This window comes from Pogona vitticeps, chromosome 11, assembly GCF_051106095.1.
Source record: "Pogona vitticeps strain Pit_001003342236 chromosome 11, PviZW2.1, whole genome shotgun sequence".
Classification (NCBI taxonomy): Eukaryota; Metazoa; Chordata; class Lepidosauria; order Squamata; family Agamidae; genus Pogona; species Pogona vitticeps.
Window position 1 is genome coordinate 13,676,352 of NC_135793.1, and position 16,115 is coordinate 13,692,466.

General features: G+C 38.0%; 1 protein-coding gene across 4 annotated transcripts in view; it reads left to right on the forward strand.

Annotated features, from left to right (window-relative positions):
• Nucleotides 1–573: 573 nt before the first annotated feature.
• LOC140702313 (uncharacterized) overlaps nt 574–16,115 on the forward strand; it is a 470,248-nt gene continuing 454,706 nt past the window's right edge. For all 4 annotated transcript variants that reach the window (XR_013538729.1, XR_013538731.1, XM_078380637.1 and 1 more), the window contains exon 1: nt 574–6,468. The gene's annotated coding sequence lies outside the window, so the exon portion shown is untranslated. The remainder of the gene's footprint in view (nt 6,469–16,115) is intronic.

Here is a 16,115-nt window from a genome sequence, read left to right on the forward strand (position 1 = left end):
AAGCTAACTATTGCTGCTCTGTACTTAACATTATTTGGTAAAATCTTACTTTCTACTTTACACTTATTATTGTCTGATGCATCTTTTCTTTCTCCTTTACTTTTAAGAAAAACAGTTTGCATTGATATTGCAACATCATATACATCTTTAAAACCTAAACATTCAAAAAACTCAATTATCTTTTGTTTCTGATTTAACAAACATAAGCCATCTACATATTTTTAAAGTTCTGCACCTAAATAATATTTTACATCACCTAATTCATCATCTCTACTTCTGCGCTAAGTTTTCTTACTATACATACATACGCACGCACGCACGCACGCACGCACGCACACACACACACACACACACACACACACACACATACATACATACATACATACATACATACATACATACATACATACATACATACATACATACATACATACATACATACAAAAAAGGTAAAGGTTTCCCTTGACAATTTTTTTGTCCAATCGTGTTTGACTCTAGGGGGTGGTACTCATCCCCGTCTCCAAGCCATAGAGCCAGCGTTTTGTCCGAAGACAATCTTCCGTGGTCACATGGCCAGTGTGACTTAGACACGGAATGCTGTTACGTTCCCACTGAGGTGGTCCCTATTAATCTACTCACATTTGCATGCTTTCAAACCGCTAGGTTGGCAGGAGTTGGGACAAGCGATGGGCACTCACTCCATCACGTGGATTCGATCTTACGACTGCTTGGTCTTCTGACCATGCAGCACAGGCTTCTGCGGTTTAGCCCACAGCGCCACCACGTCCCATACATACATATATATACATACATATATATATTTTAGGTTTGTGACCATAAAATAAAGATGTAATTGAATTGATTATATCTCTATATTTTTGTTCATAATCTGTAGAAACTGAAAGATCATCAACATAAAATAACATAAGCAAAATGTTTGCTTATCTTATTCTGCTGGAGAGATATTGATCTCCATCACCTTGTTGAAATCATTGTTGAACCAACATTTTGTTTAGTTTTTCATTCTACATTCTCACTGCTTAGGTCCATATAGTCCTCTCTTTAATTTGCAAAGTAATTCTAGATGGTTTTGGCTGACAAAACCTGGTGGTTGTTGCATATATAGCTCTTTTGTTATTCCCCCATGTAAAGATGCTGTTTTGACAGCAAGATGTTTTACTTACATTTTTTTCTTGATGCTGCTATGCCAATAACCTTTTTAATAGTGCTATGTACATCTTATAACTGGAGCAACAACTTCATCATAATCTCCACCATATTTTTGTGAAAAGGCTTTAGATATTTATTTTGCATTGTATCTTTCAGCTTCTCCATTGATTCCTTTCTTTTTTTTAAACACTCATTTACAAACTATGGCTTTTTTTTTTACATCGTGGTAGTTTCGTTAAAGTCCAAGTTTGATTTTTATGCAAAGCATTTATTTCCTCCTTTGCTGATTATCTCCACTTCATAGATTCTTCCAATGACATTTGTTCAATGTTTTCCCATGATATTGGTTCACTTGTAAACAACAGTCTTGCAGGGCAGGATAGGCTGGCACAGCTATGCTAACCTATGATGACATAGGTTATGGAAGCCAGAAGGTAATTTCTAAATGGGATTTGTAGTCATGAAATTAGCCAGAAAGAATCCATCCTTGGTCTGTGTACTTCTAATGGAAGTTTCCAGATGCTGTTTTCTTTCACAGAAGTCAGTGTTCTTATCTAGTAACCAGGATACAGAATTCTAAACTTTCCATTCTCACTGAAGTCTAAACATTCCAGCAGCTAAACCAAAACAGCACCTGTGTTCCCATGGGATAGAAGGACTAAGAGAGATAACTATTTCTTCTTCCTGATTGGCTATCGATGGGTGAGAAGAAGAAGGGGGGTTCTCCAGCATGGGAGAGAAAAGAAGGAATGCAGAGGGAGAGAAGGATCTTTTCGCCTCGTGGATTTCTAAAGGAGACTTTTTGCCTTATGGATTTTATGGACTATGGATTCTTAGAGGGACTTCGGAGTTCCTGAAATTCTTTTAGGACGTAGTTCTTCAAGTAGTTAGAGGAGAGGCCAATGTCTTTCCTAATTTTTCCTAGATAGCAATTTTATTGTTTTATTTTTCTAGCTGGAGTTTGTTGGTTCTAACTGGGTAGTTGTGGAAATGTTTCTGATTGCTTTGCTTTTGCATAAACTGAATTCTTTTAAATCTTTATTTTTCTAATAAAACAAATATACCAAAGATATTATGTTTGATGTCTTGAACAGACACAACCTGCTACCAATACTAAATTTGATTTCTTTCAGGCCACGGAACTAGCTACCTTGAGTCCAATATTTTCTTGAGTACTGAGAGATCTTAATGACTCTGAGGCTCATGATTATATCCTGGTTCTCAATGATTTTTAAATGGGAATAGACTTGGGGAAAGGTGCTGGTGAGACAGCCTGGTTGAGACTGGGACTCATCTCAACTTAAATAGGGGTCAACCAGACCTAGAACCTCTCTATTTCGAGCTGTCTGATTCTTTTAGGAGAACGGACATGCTGACAGTGCCAAGTTTAGGTCAAGATGAGTGCCTAATAGATGATTCTGGAAAATCCTGTGGCTCGAGGGGCCTTTCCAGTTCAATAACATCACTGACATCTCAGATTCTATCCCCTTCTATTTCTGTACTTGTTTCAAATTGTATTTCATCACCTTCCACATCTTTGTCTGAATCAGACTTTAAAGACATTGGCATTATGTCTATGAGTGGTTTCTTATATAGATATTTCTCTTCATAATTATTTAGTATAGTTTCTTTTTAATCAATTTTCTTCAATTCACAAAAATGAATTACATCTGATATTTCTCCTGTTTCAGATTCATTACTTTATATCCTTTGGTGTTTGGTTCATATATAATTAATATGGTTTGTTCAGCTGTGAATCTAATTTATGTTTTTTCTCTTTAGGCATATAAGCATGACTTCCAAAATCTCTTATATGCTTCATACATGGAACCTTGCCATGCCATTACTCAAATGGCATTTTAGTAGTATGCTTAGTTGGCAATCTCTTTTGTAGATATGTTGCAGTCATTGCAGCTTTATCCCCAAAATTATTTGGTAATTCAGCATCTGCTAACGTGTATCTTGTCATTTCTAAAATATATGTTATTTTTCTTTCTTTCTGCTAATCCATTTTGCTCAGGATTATACGCAACTGTCTTCATAGGCAAAGTTTCCTGCTTTTTCATTTTCTGTGAAATGAATTTGCCATTATTATCTGTTTATATTGCCTTCAGTTTTTTCCCAGATTTATTGATGACAACATGCCACATATTTTTAAATTTTATTTATTTATTTATTTATTTATTTATTTATTTATTTATTTATTTATTTATTTATTTATTCATTCATTCATTCATTCATTCATTCATTCATTCATTCATTCATTCATTCAATTTATACCCCGCCCCCCTAGACAGCGTCTACTCGAGGTGGCTTACAAAATCATAAACTCATTAAATAACAATAAAACATCAAAATCAAAAATAAACAACATTCATAATCATAAAAACATTTGAACAATAATATAGCAGGATCAAGATGGAGAATCCAAGAACAGAAAGATAGAATTCAGGAACTGACATGAGGGAAAGCCTGCCTGAAGAGCCAAGTTTTTAAATGGCTCTTAAAAACATCCAGCGAGGGAGCCAGGCGGATCTCTGGTGGAAGACCATTCCATAGTTGAGGGGCCCAGCTGAGAAGGCCCAGTTTCTTGTTCTTTATTTCCAGGCCTCTCTTGGCGTTAGGTCCCTCAACTGACCCTTCTGGCTATGCTGAGTAATTCGGGTAGATCTAGGTGGGAGAAGGTGATCTGCCAAATACCGAGGTCCCAAACCGTTTAGGGTTTTATACATCATCATTAACACTTTGAAGTTGATGTTGAAGCCTACTTTTCTCTTTCAGTAAGTAAGGTCTACAATATCTTGAAAAATCATCAACAAAACTATATTTGTTTTCACACATGGATGAAACATTAATTGGCCCAAACAGATCATTTTGTGTTAAATGTCACACTTTGTTGTTTCTTTGTATATTACTGGATTTAAATGAAGACCTTACTCCTTTGTCTTTAATATACAGTGGTGCCCCACTTAACGATTGCCCCGCATTACGACAAATCCGCTTTATGACGATGTTTTTGCAATCGCAATTGCAATCGCAAAACAATGGTCTAAATAGGTTTTATTCGCTTTGTGAAGATCGGTCCCTGCTTTGGGAACCGATTCGTCACATTACGATGATTAAAACAGCTGATTGTCGGGTTTTCAAAATGGCCACTGGGTGCTCAAAATGGCTCCCCGCTGTGTTTAGGAGCCATTTTTCACAAGACAGGCACCCGAAAATCCTATGGAGGATCTTCTCTGGACGGTGAATTTTTAGCCCATTGGAACGCATTAACCGGGTTTTAATGCGTTTCAATGGGTTTTTTATTTTCCCTTTATGTTTTTGCTCTACAGTGATTTCGCTGGAATGAATTAACGTCGTTAAGCGAGGCGCCACTGTAGTTTGTACATCTGTTCAAATTATCATCAAGAATTTTTATCTTTATACCTGTTGCTAGATTTTGCTTTTGTAAATTTAGTATTGAACTTAAATCTCTCTGAGCAAATGTAACAGCTGCAAACTATTCTTACCTTCCTTTTTCTCTTGTACTGTGGTCTTGTTCATCTAATACATCCAATTTATAAACACCGTCTTTTATTAGTGCTTCACCATAAACTTTGTCATTTTTCTGTATTAAATATTTTTAATCTTCAAAAATTACTTTAAATCCTTTTTATCTAGAGCAAAAATGGCCAATAAATTACATTCAAGTCACTGTCAGTATATTCATGTAATTCATCTTTGCAGTTTCAAATTACTGAACCTTTTCCATTCATTTTCATGTACTGAACATTAGCTGTTTTCACACTACCAAATTCAACTTCTTCAAGATCTTTAAAGTATTTACTGTTGTTGAAAGACTATAGAAATCAGTATCCACAAGCCAGAAATCAAATTTTTGTAAACTTTTTGTAAATTCATAACACATAAAACCATTTTTATTTTGTTTTTGTTGGTGAAATTCTTTTTTGTTTATCTCTGTCTTTTCCTTTGTTCAGAATTAAAATATTTATTTTTGTTAAAACTATACTTGTGAACACTACAGTTCTTAATCATATGACCAGTTTTTCCAGAACCAAAACATCTTCAAGGATTATTTTGCTGTGTGTCTTTTTTATAACTGTTATGTGTATATGTCATTTTTCTCTGAATTTTCTTGATGTTTACATTGTTCTCTTCAGTTCCTCACAGTTTTGTGAAAAGTTGACTTTTGTGGAATGGCTAAAGATACAAATGTCGCAAAATAGACTCCAAGAAATGACAGAAAAAATCCTTTGTTTAATTCACCAGTCATTTCAATACCTGCTATTTGTAAACTATTTGTAATGCTTAAAAATTATCTATGTTGTTCACAGTTCTTATCATTTAAATGTTTGTTGCTTAATAGCTTGATCAGATTCAATAGCTTCTAAACTGTCAAGCATTTTTCTACCTATGATTTCCTTACATAACTCAACTGAATATTTGTAAGACTATGGTATATTATAGAATTCACAGTTCTGACATTTTGTTCCTATGTCTTTCTTAACTCTCCATTATCAGGCTTTTGTTTTTCTATACAATTACAAATTTCTAAATCTGTAAATCAATCTTCAGTCTGTTAACCCATTGTTTATAATTCATTTTATTCTGTTCTGGAAGTTTAGTATAGAATTTATTTTTCTAAAGTAAATTCATTTTACTTTCCTTATATAAGCTGGCCACACTTACTTTGGTTTAAGGGAGAAAAACAACATACATCAATTATGCTGCTTTGGTTGCTATTGCACTTTAGTAACTCTGGTTTGCCTCAGATTGGCTTCCCTGAGAAAAATTTAACTCAGGCAAGCTTTGCCTTCAGGCTGTGATGATTTGTGTTTTTATGTGTTACGAGAATGGGATATGTAGTCCTAAGATTGTCCCAATAGCATCCATCTTGATTTAATGTCTGTGTCTGTGGTAGGAAAATTTTACATGCTGTGTCAGAGAAGTTTTGTTCTCTGGTTATCTAGTTGCTAAGGAGAGCCAGAGAGCTACATTCCTGGTAGTCATAATAATTCTGCCACAAAACATGATAACGACTCAAGCTCCCATGAGAAAGTTAGGCGGGACAACAAGACCCAGGAGGGGGTGTTCCTTATGAGGCATCCTGGGAAGAAGAAGGAATTTGGGTGAATTTGGAAAAAGATGGAGTTTGACTGAGGAAGGACAGACATGTGCTTTTTCCCAAAATGGATTATAACTTTTGAATGGAGCCTTTTTGCCAACATGGACTAATGGATTACAACTGGATTTTACCTTACCTGTTGGACTATGGATTGTGAAGTCTCAGGATACGTAAGAATGACTACGCTTATGCATATCCTAGTTTAGAATGCATTTCTTGTTTTATTCATATAGCTGGAGTGATGGGAGTGATTTGTCAGCCTTGATATGAAAATGTTTCTAACTGAAATGCTTTACTATAATCTGAATTCTTTTCTGAACCATATGTCTTAATAAAGCAGTAATGTTTGGGAATTGTATGCATTGGTTTCTTGAACAGACTAACCTATCTAATTGGCCATGTGTTTTTGCTACCATATAGAGCCCAGATTTGCCTGAGTGTAAACTCATGGATTGTCTGTGTTTCTTGTTTTTACTTAACAAAGGGGATGGACTTGAGGAAGGAAAATTGGTGCAGGGCCTGGCTGAGATCAAGGGCTCATCTTAGCTCATAAGGGCTGACTAATTTTCTGGAATCTCTCCTTCTCCGGCTTCCCCTTAATCTCCTTGGAGATGGGGGATTGCTTATGCAGACTTTTTAGTTTTACCTCAGATTTGTCTGAATTGGGGGGGTGTCTTTTTTATTTCTGTGGACTTTTACTTATTTATCTCTAGGATTTTTATTAATCTGAGCCCTAATTTGTGCAACTCAGCATGTATATAAGTGTATGCAAGAATGTTAAGAGTTGTGTAATTTACATATTAGAGTTTATGAAACCAATTAGATTCTATCCTGTATTAACCAATGAATGTAAAGAGGGTTAGCTGCCAAATACAGTGGTGCCTTGCTTAGCGATCACTGCGTTTAGCAACAAAATCGCTTAGCGATGCTGTTTTTGTGATCGCAAATGCGATCGCTTTGCGATGTTCTCTATAGGGTATTTTCGCTTTGCGATGATCGCAGGGAAGCGATCATCGCAAAACCCCCATTTTCGCACAGCTGAACAGCAGTTTCAAAATGGCCACCGGGAAAAAAACATGGCCACCCGCTGTGTTTAGGGACAGATTCCTCGCTTTAGAGGCACCGAAAATGTCAGCACTATGGAGGATCTTCACGCAACGGTGAGTTTTAAGCCCATAGGAATGCATTGAAGGAGTTTCAATGCGTTTCTATGGGCTTTTTAATATCGCATAGCAACGTTTCCATTCTGCAGCGATTTTTGTGGAACAAATTAACGTTGCTAAGCGAGGCACCACTGTAGATAGAAGAAAATAGTGATAATTACGTTATTCAGTTAGATGGTCTGGAGGCTGTCAGAAAAATAACCTATGTAGTTTGTTAGGTGCTGTCTCTTGGGAGTCTGCTTATTTGTTGCTGTCATGATGATGGGATATGTAGTCAGAGAAATGTAAGATGGAGTCAGACAGGTTCTGTGTGAAGATGATTTGAGAGACATTGGAATGTGTTTTTCTAAGTGCGATGAGAGTGTTTTCCTGAAGACCATTACAGCAAGATTTGAAATAAAGCTGAGGGTCGAATCAAGGGACCCGTGGAAAACTCAACATTCTGAGCTAGTTGGAGAAGAGATAAAACACCTGGACTTTCATGGGAATTGAGGGAGGAGGAAAGTGTTACAGCCCCTTGAGGCTAATTGGTTAATAGCCAGAATTGTCAAGAAGAAGGGAGAAGTTAGAGAATATAGAAAATAGACAATGGGTTATGTGAAAGAAGTTCTGTTCTGGAATTCAATTGCATGATGGTGGGAGAGAGAAAGAACTTGATGGTTTGAGTATGTGGCTTGAAGGAGAGAGAATGTAAGTGAAGAGAAAGAAGAAGGTGGGGCTAGCCCACCTTAGTCCAGCATAATAGTGTCTATTATTTTAACGGGGATTAGTTATTTTTTTAACTGTAATAATCTTTGAATATGTTCTTTATGCTAAAGCTTGAGCAATATAAGCTGATTCTATGAAAATCTTTTTTTCTAATAAAAATTAATTATAAAAAATCTTACAAAAGCACTGGTCTCTTGAACAGCACTGTCTGGCTAAATCCAGGAGGTGGAAAGGGCCACAAACTAGCTATCTTTAAGAGTTCTACCTAACTGAGTTTTGTGAGTTCTAAGGAACCACAAAGCTGATGTGTCTGTACTTGCAAAGTACTGGGTAAAAGTAAAGTGTACTTTTAAGGTCAGATTTGTTCAAAGGGCTTACGCTATGCACTGCTGAGGTCTTGGGACTTGACCCAGTGCAAAGGTGGTAGGTAAGTGGCCTGTCCAACTCTCTGACCGAATGCTAGGTGCCCCTTAGGGAGGCTTGGGCATCACAGTTGCTATCTTTGATCAGGTGATAATATGAAAATACAATTAGTCTCTCAAGCATGAGTTTGTATCAAATACAAATATATAAAGTACTGTCAGTATATTTTGCATTAATGCTATAGAATAAATACCCTTAAAGTTTTTACCATGACCAAGACAGAATTGCATGTTCTTTCCACTGGATTAGTTTTTGAGTTATGGGATTTTTAAAGTAAAACCTTTCCCCCTATATAGGAGCAAGTAACGTTTAATGTACCCATATTTTAAAAAGATCAAATAAACTGAAAAACCACTCTTTATAATCCTGAAAGAGAATAGTTGGCCTCACCTGCTTGACTTTTATTTGGAAGGAATCCAGGCTTCAAGGGTTGAAATACTGATCCTCAAAAAAGACCCTTTAAAACAGAAAAATGATGACTTTGTTACACAGGCTTACCAAGAAGAGAATTCAGAAGTAAAAACAATGTTTCAGTCTCAAGAAGACGATTAGATTATGCTAGTTGCCTGCACTTTGCTTGCATAATCCAGCCAAAGACATATGGTTTCTTCTATTCTATTTAACAATATAATTGGGCCATGTTTTCTTTACCCCATTAAAAATACCTTTTTATGTACAGGTCACTTGACAATTATAAAATGAGATCATGATCTGAAAAGGATAAAAAATACTGGTCCACAGGAAACCCTCTTGTGCCTTTCACTAAGTGAAGCCTGTGATGTTTACTCTGTGAGCCCTGCTTGTTTCATGAAACACAGAGCTCACACAAGTATCCCAACGTGCCCTTTAACATGCTGCCACCAGTTGATCTCTTTCCCAACCTATATTTCCTATGAAAGACTGAGGTCCATTCAGTACTGAACTTTTAAACAGAAACAGGTTTATTGATTACAAGTTGTTTTAGGACTAGTTCTTAAGCACATTCTTAAAGGTACACAAACTTCAGTATTTTGCTTTAACCTCTTCTGTCTTAATTAATACAGGTCACACTCTGACTAATCACTCCTTAAACATTCTCTCTGCCTCAAAACCCCAAACTCTTTCTCCCTTCAAAACTCTGTCTCTGACTGAACTCTAGACTTTGACTTACCCCTCCCTTCTAGTTTCTCCGGCTCCACCTCCCGACAGCTCTTTCATACCAGGAGAGATCACTACACCACCATGCAACGGAAAATCCTAGAAAGTGACTCCTTTTTTCATCAGTTAACCACCTTTCATCCAAATACAAAGTAGGGCTGTTTTTCAACATGTGTAAGCAGTAGTTGATAAATTGAACTACAATTCTACTATTATTACCATTCCAATGGGCCACAAGAGAAAAAAATGGGTTCCTCAATGAGCTCTGTTAAAAAACCATCTCTGTTGAATTCCTCCCTAAAATGACATTAGCCATTCCATCAAAGTGGGACAGTGGGATAGTTTCAGTAAATTCTTTCTTTCCTAATTGCTCATTACATGAAATATTATCTAACTTAAAGGATTTGGCACAGTTTCACTTTTCCCTCCTCTTACCTCTCCATCTTTCCTTTTCTGTCATATCTATTAGTCTGTAATTCTGTTTGCCAAATTTTGAAGATTTCTTAGAATGAAAAAATAGTGACAACCACTTGACAACCATTTAAATAGATCTGAAACCAGGAGAAAGCAAAACAAAGAGATGCACCCATTTCGAGACCTTTGAGTACAGAGATTTTACAAGTCTGACTCTGAACCAGTTACATTACAGGCAGATACAACACATTTCTTTCCACCATAAAGATAGCTGTGGCTATAGAAATAGACTAATGTTAAAAAAATCAGAATTTTATTTAGTTTTGATAAGCACATACTAATATTTGCCAAATATTTTTACATTATCTCAGGTAAGTTATGTATTTTGCATCTGGACAAGTACAACAGAAACACGTTCCAGCACTAAGCTATAGCCCAATGGTTCCCAAACATAAGTTGACCAAGTTTGATGTTGCTGGACTACTCTCTAAAACCACAGCTGGTACAAAGTCAGAGATTCTGGGAATTCCAATAACATCTCAGATCCCCCCCCCTTTTTTTTAACCTTGGCTTTAGTCATTCTTGGATGAAATTAACACCTAGAATGTCTTTGGAATTAACCTTTCTGGCAAAGAATTATGTGATATTTCTTTTGGTTTCTGTTTCAGAAGCCATTGTTGGATATAAATGGCAAAACAGAAACATTTAATAATGCCATGCTTATTAGAAACAAAAGGAGAGGACCTTTTCTATAGCCACTTGATCTGCCTTTGATCATCTGGTAGAAGAACAATGCAATGAGCCTTTTGGCATAATCCTTCTGCCCACTCCAACCCCCTTATACAGAGCACCATGACTGGCAGCTGTCACAATGACTGAGTTAAAGTTTATCTAACCATTAATATCTGAAAGCAGACCCCATTCCATTTTCCTTGGAGAGCTCTGACCTCCTCTTTCAACTGTGAAGGGATATAAAAAGGCTTGGTTTGACACCTCTTTAGAGTTCAAGTAGCATCATGTGCAGCATTTTACCTTTAGTTCTCAATAGTGAAGTAAAAACTGTTTTGTATTAACTTCCTGACAATGAAATCTCAATACCATGCTGCAGACTAATTGTTCTGAAGTACGTTTTGCAAGGTGACCTGAAATAGAAAAACAGGTCTTGAACAGAGCACAGAGAGAATAATGGATGATGCATCTTTATATAAATTGTTATAGTTTTAACCACCTCAGAAGCAGACCTGTTCTCTGGCTCTTGACTTGCACTTACAACTGCTTACAAACTGTGAATTAAATGCTTCCCCCACTTCACACATTGAATTATTTCTTCTGTGTTAGATGATGATGATGATGATGATGATGATGATGATGATGATGATGATGATGATGATGATGATGATGATCATCATCATCATCATCATCATCATCATCATCATCATCATCATCATCATCATCATCATCATCATCGTGTGTAACAGCTACAACAAAGGTTCCAGCCACAGGATGGACATTTTAATGTCCTGGAACTGTGCGGCTGGTTTTTGCCCTCTTGGTTTCAGAGGATGTGAGGCAGCTCCGGTCACATGTTCAAGAGGGTGGGGGTGAGTGACACCCATGAGGAGCCCTCTTTCCGATTGCAGGCACCCGCCTGCCTGCCCTCTTTCTCATGTGTTTGTGGCCACCAATAAGGGGCCAGATAGGAATTTTTGACCTGCATCATGATTGGCTGTTGGATGGGGGGATTTTTCGCCTATCCCACACTGGAGAAGGGTTTGTTTGGCACTTGAATGGTGTCATGGATTTGATTATGAAAATAGAATAGTGTTGTATTTCATAGGATTTAGTTCAGAGCTGCAACGAAAAAGCTAGAAATCTGCTTATGCCCAGGTGCTAATTAGAGAGAAAATGTACAAGGTCAATTCTTCTCCAGCTAAAGAAAAAAAAAGTTAAGAAGAGCAAGCTGACCTTATCTTATCTCAACTCCTCGATGGACAAGGACATAACTTCTTAATTTAAGGAAGATGGGCGAAGAAGAAGAAGAAGGACGGAGAAGAGAGATGAGGGAAGAGTTCGCTTTCACGACAGCCAGAGACGACACATGGAGAGAGATGCGTCTGGCAGAACTTTAATCAGAAGACTGCGTAAGAATGCTTATTTAAGATATAGCTAGACTGTTTTATTATTTTCACTTTATAGAGGAAATGACTGGTGGCTAAGGCTGGGGGTTATTTTGGAAATACTGAAGGACGTTAAAATGAGCTTGTTGAAATAATATCTTTTGTAAATAAAATATAAAAAGACAAATTGTCTGTAAGCTGCCTCCTTGTTTAGACCAAGCTACTGTAGTAAATTGGATATTTTTGAACTAAGATTGTTTTGATCTGGCCACATTACACTACCAAATGAGGGTCCTAGAGTAATAAAAGAGGAAGAGCAGACCTTCCAGATTGTTTATATAAAATCGAGACAGACTTGGGTTAAGGAGTGAGAAGTCGCCTAGGGCAAAATTACAGGACCCGGTTTTGCTAGCATTAGGGACTAATCATTCTGAATCCCTCTCTGTCTCGTGTAAAGGCAGTTCTAAGGAACGCTTTTACCACATGGTGGCAGCGGTGGGATATTATTCACGTGCCGTGTTTACCACATGGTGGCATCTTGGGATCTGAGCCTTACGTGCCATGTTTACAGTATAGTGGCAGATGGGATTTGGTTTGCGCTTTGCTCAAGGGCTGAATTAGCGCTTGTAATTGTTTTATGAAGGCAGATGTGTGAGCAAGCAGATACACACTGCTAAATAAAGACCAAGAGAAACTTCTCTGGCGTGAGCTTCAGAGCAAAGCAGGGAAGGTTGTAAATTATTGTGACTGGAGAAGACTCCTATGCAGAAAACTCAGGCTAAAGTGATGCAAGGAGAGATTCTGCCAGTGGCTTAAGAGTTCTAAGGAACAAGCATTGTGCTGTTTAAAAAGTGCCAGCTCGTTTCACTCAGGTGACAGAGTGGCAAAATTGTTTTGAGTGTAGCAGGAGTCTATAAGGAGCAGCCAGGATAATAAAAGTAATTTAAAAGTAATTAAATAAAATTAAAAAAGGGAAAATTTCCTACCCCAAGCCAGAGCCAAAAGGATTTCCTGGAGGGAAAGTAGGATCAGTCAAAGCTGACAGTTTAATTGTTTTATTGCTCCTCCCGTGCTTCGGCCAAGGCTGCAGGGAGGGAGAGAGAGAGAAAAAAAGGAAAAATGGCTTTTAGCAGTCGGTTTTCACTGCCTGAAGTATCAGTGGATAAGGAGATTTTGGAAGCAGTGGAACACTGGGTAGTAGATAACCCAGAGGATGAAGAATATGCCCAAAGATTAATAGAAGCAAATCCTGAAGTTGTTAAACCAAAAGTAAAGCCAAGAATGGCACAGCAGTACACTGGGGCGGAACAAGTTCCTATTCAACAGGACCTGCTAACAGAGAAGATTCTTGCGGATGGCCAGAAGTCAGTCATAGGAAGAGGAATTTTAAAACACACCGATGATCGATTTGGGGCTGAAAGAGCTGCTTCTTTCCAGTTACCAGGTGGATTGCAAACGGACAGATTGTTGACTCACCAAAGAGAAGACGCTGTCCTGAGAGTTTTGGCAAATGATCCAGATGACACATGGTCCAAATTACGGGAAGCAGGACTTCCAGAGGAGGAAGAAGAAATAGTAGAAGCAGTTCAAACGGGCCTGCCTGCCCAAGAAAAATTTCCTAATGAAGAAATAACCACACAGAGGGGAACAGCTGGAGCAGAGGCTGACATTAGTGGCAATGCTGCAGACCGGTCAACTCTAGAGAATAAGTTAGCTGAAGTGATGGCTGATTTATTAGCTTGCCAGAAACAATGGGTGAATGCACACACAGCTAATGAACTTCAAACAAGAAGATACCACGAAATGAAACTACAGATTTTAGAGAAGCAAATTGCTGAGAAACAACAAGCCAGTGACTCAATATCTAACATTGACAGGAGAAACCTACCATATTACCAAGAGAGCGATGACATTTTTTCATTTTTATCACTTTTTGAATCTTCGTGTGCTGATCTGAACGTGCCAACACAATTATATTTAAAACTTCTACGTTCACAAGTTTCCGGGGAGTTAGCCACCATTTTAGCAAGAAGTTCCAGCCAAAATTTAACTTGGGAGCAGTTTAAAATTTTGGTTTACCAAAGAGAAGGTTTTACACCAGAACTGTTAAGGCAACAGTTTAGAAAATTGAGGAAGACCCCTCAAATGAGTTATTCCGCCCTTGCTGATCAAATAGAGGTGTTAGGCGACCGTTGGTTAGAGGCTGCCAAAGTCAATACATTCAAGGACTTAAGAATGCTACTGTATACAGAACATTTTCTAAATTTAGTACCACCAGAGTTGAAGAGTAGCTTATTGGAGAAAAATTGCACAGACCTCCAAACGTTGGCGCTCAAAACCGATGAATTAATTTCCTTCAAGAAGAGTGAACCTATTACCAGAGGAAGGCCTATTCCAGAAGTGTTTAGAAGGCAGAGTCAATACGAATCCAAGAAGACAGTGGTTCCCGAATCAAGACAGTCTTTTGCTGGAGAGCGAAGAAGCATGGGCCCTAGCCAGACTAGGTCACCCTTGACTTGCTTTCAATGCGGAGGAGCCCATTTAAAAAGAGATTGTCCACGACTGGCGGGATCAACTAGTCAAGAGGAGAAGCCAGTTGGCAAAACCCCGTTACCTGCCCCACGGAGATTTCAGCAGACACCCTTGCCAGCACCAAGGAGATTCGAGAAGGCGCCCATACCGGCTCAAAGGAAATATAAGTCAACAACCCCGAAGGTCAACTATCTCAGTGCAACATCGCTAGAAATACCAGAACAACCAACAGAACCACATGTAATTAATCAACTATGTAATGTGCCACCCCAGAGACAAGGAGGAGTCAATCCAAATTTTTCTGAAACCAGTGAAATGCAAGCAACGGAGCCAAGGATGGTGCCAAGGATAATGGGCTTACAAGTAGCTCAAGTCTCTACAACAGTAAACCAGCAGACATCCTCAGGGGAGAAATTTTCAATTATAGAGCCCAGTAGCATCATACCGGAAGAACAGTTATATTGGTCACTGAAAAGTTTCTCAGAACCGGTAACCCTACATTTTTCTACGGGAGATTTGACCATAAATGCCTCTAGGGATACCGCTGCAGATATCTCATCAATTAACAAACAGTTTGTGGATCCAGAACTAATCTTGAATAACCTGAGATGTCCAGTGAAAACATATGGATCAGGAGAAATAATCGAGAGATTCGCACCATTAGTCTACGTGCAAATTAGCTACAAGAATTGGAAAGGTGCAAAATATTTATTAGTGCATGAAGGTAAACCTGATTTTTTATTGGGAAACGATCTAGCATTTCTTAACCACCAACACACTTTAAAATCAGCTTCCATACAAGCAGTGACACGTGCGCGAAGCAAAGCAATAGAGCAAGTCCCAACTGAAGATAACTCTGAGGAGCAATCAGATGGACATGTAACGCAACATCAACCCCTTGCAGATGAAACGGATAGTACAACTGAGATAAAAACTGAACCAGAGGATTTACTAGTACCAATGGGATCAGAGGAGTTCAAACGAAAACAGATGGAAGACCCTACATTGGATTCTTTGAGGTCTCAAGCCAACAGTTACGCGGTACAACCGGTACAACAAAAAGTAACCTTTTTGTGGGGACAAAATGGACTATTGTACCGAGAATATTTTCCCAAATCAAATGATCAGGCGGAACCAGTACAACAACTAGTCATTCCAAGAGAGTACAGAGAAAGAATTCTGCAACTTGCCCATGATAGTCCAAGTAGCGGACATCTTGGAATTCAAAAAACTTTAAGTAGGATTTCGCAGCATTTTTATTGGCCCGGCATTTCCAAAAACGTCAAGGACTATGTTAATTCCTGCAATTATTGTCAGAGAACG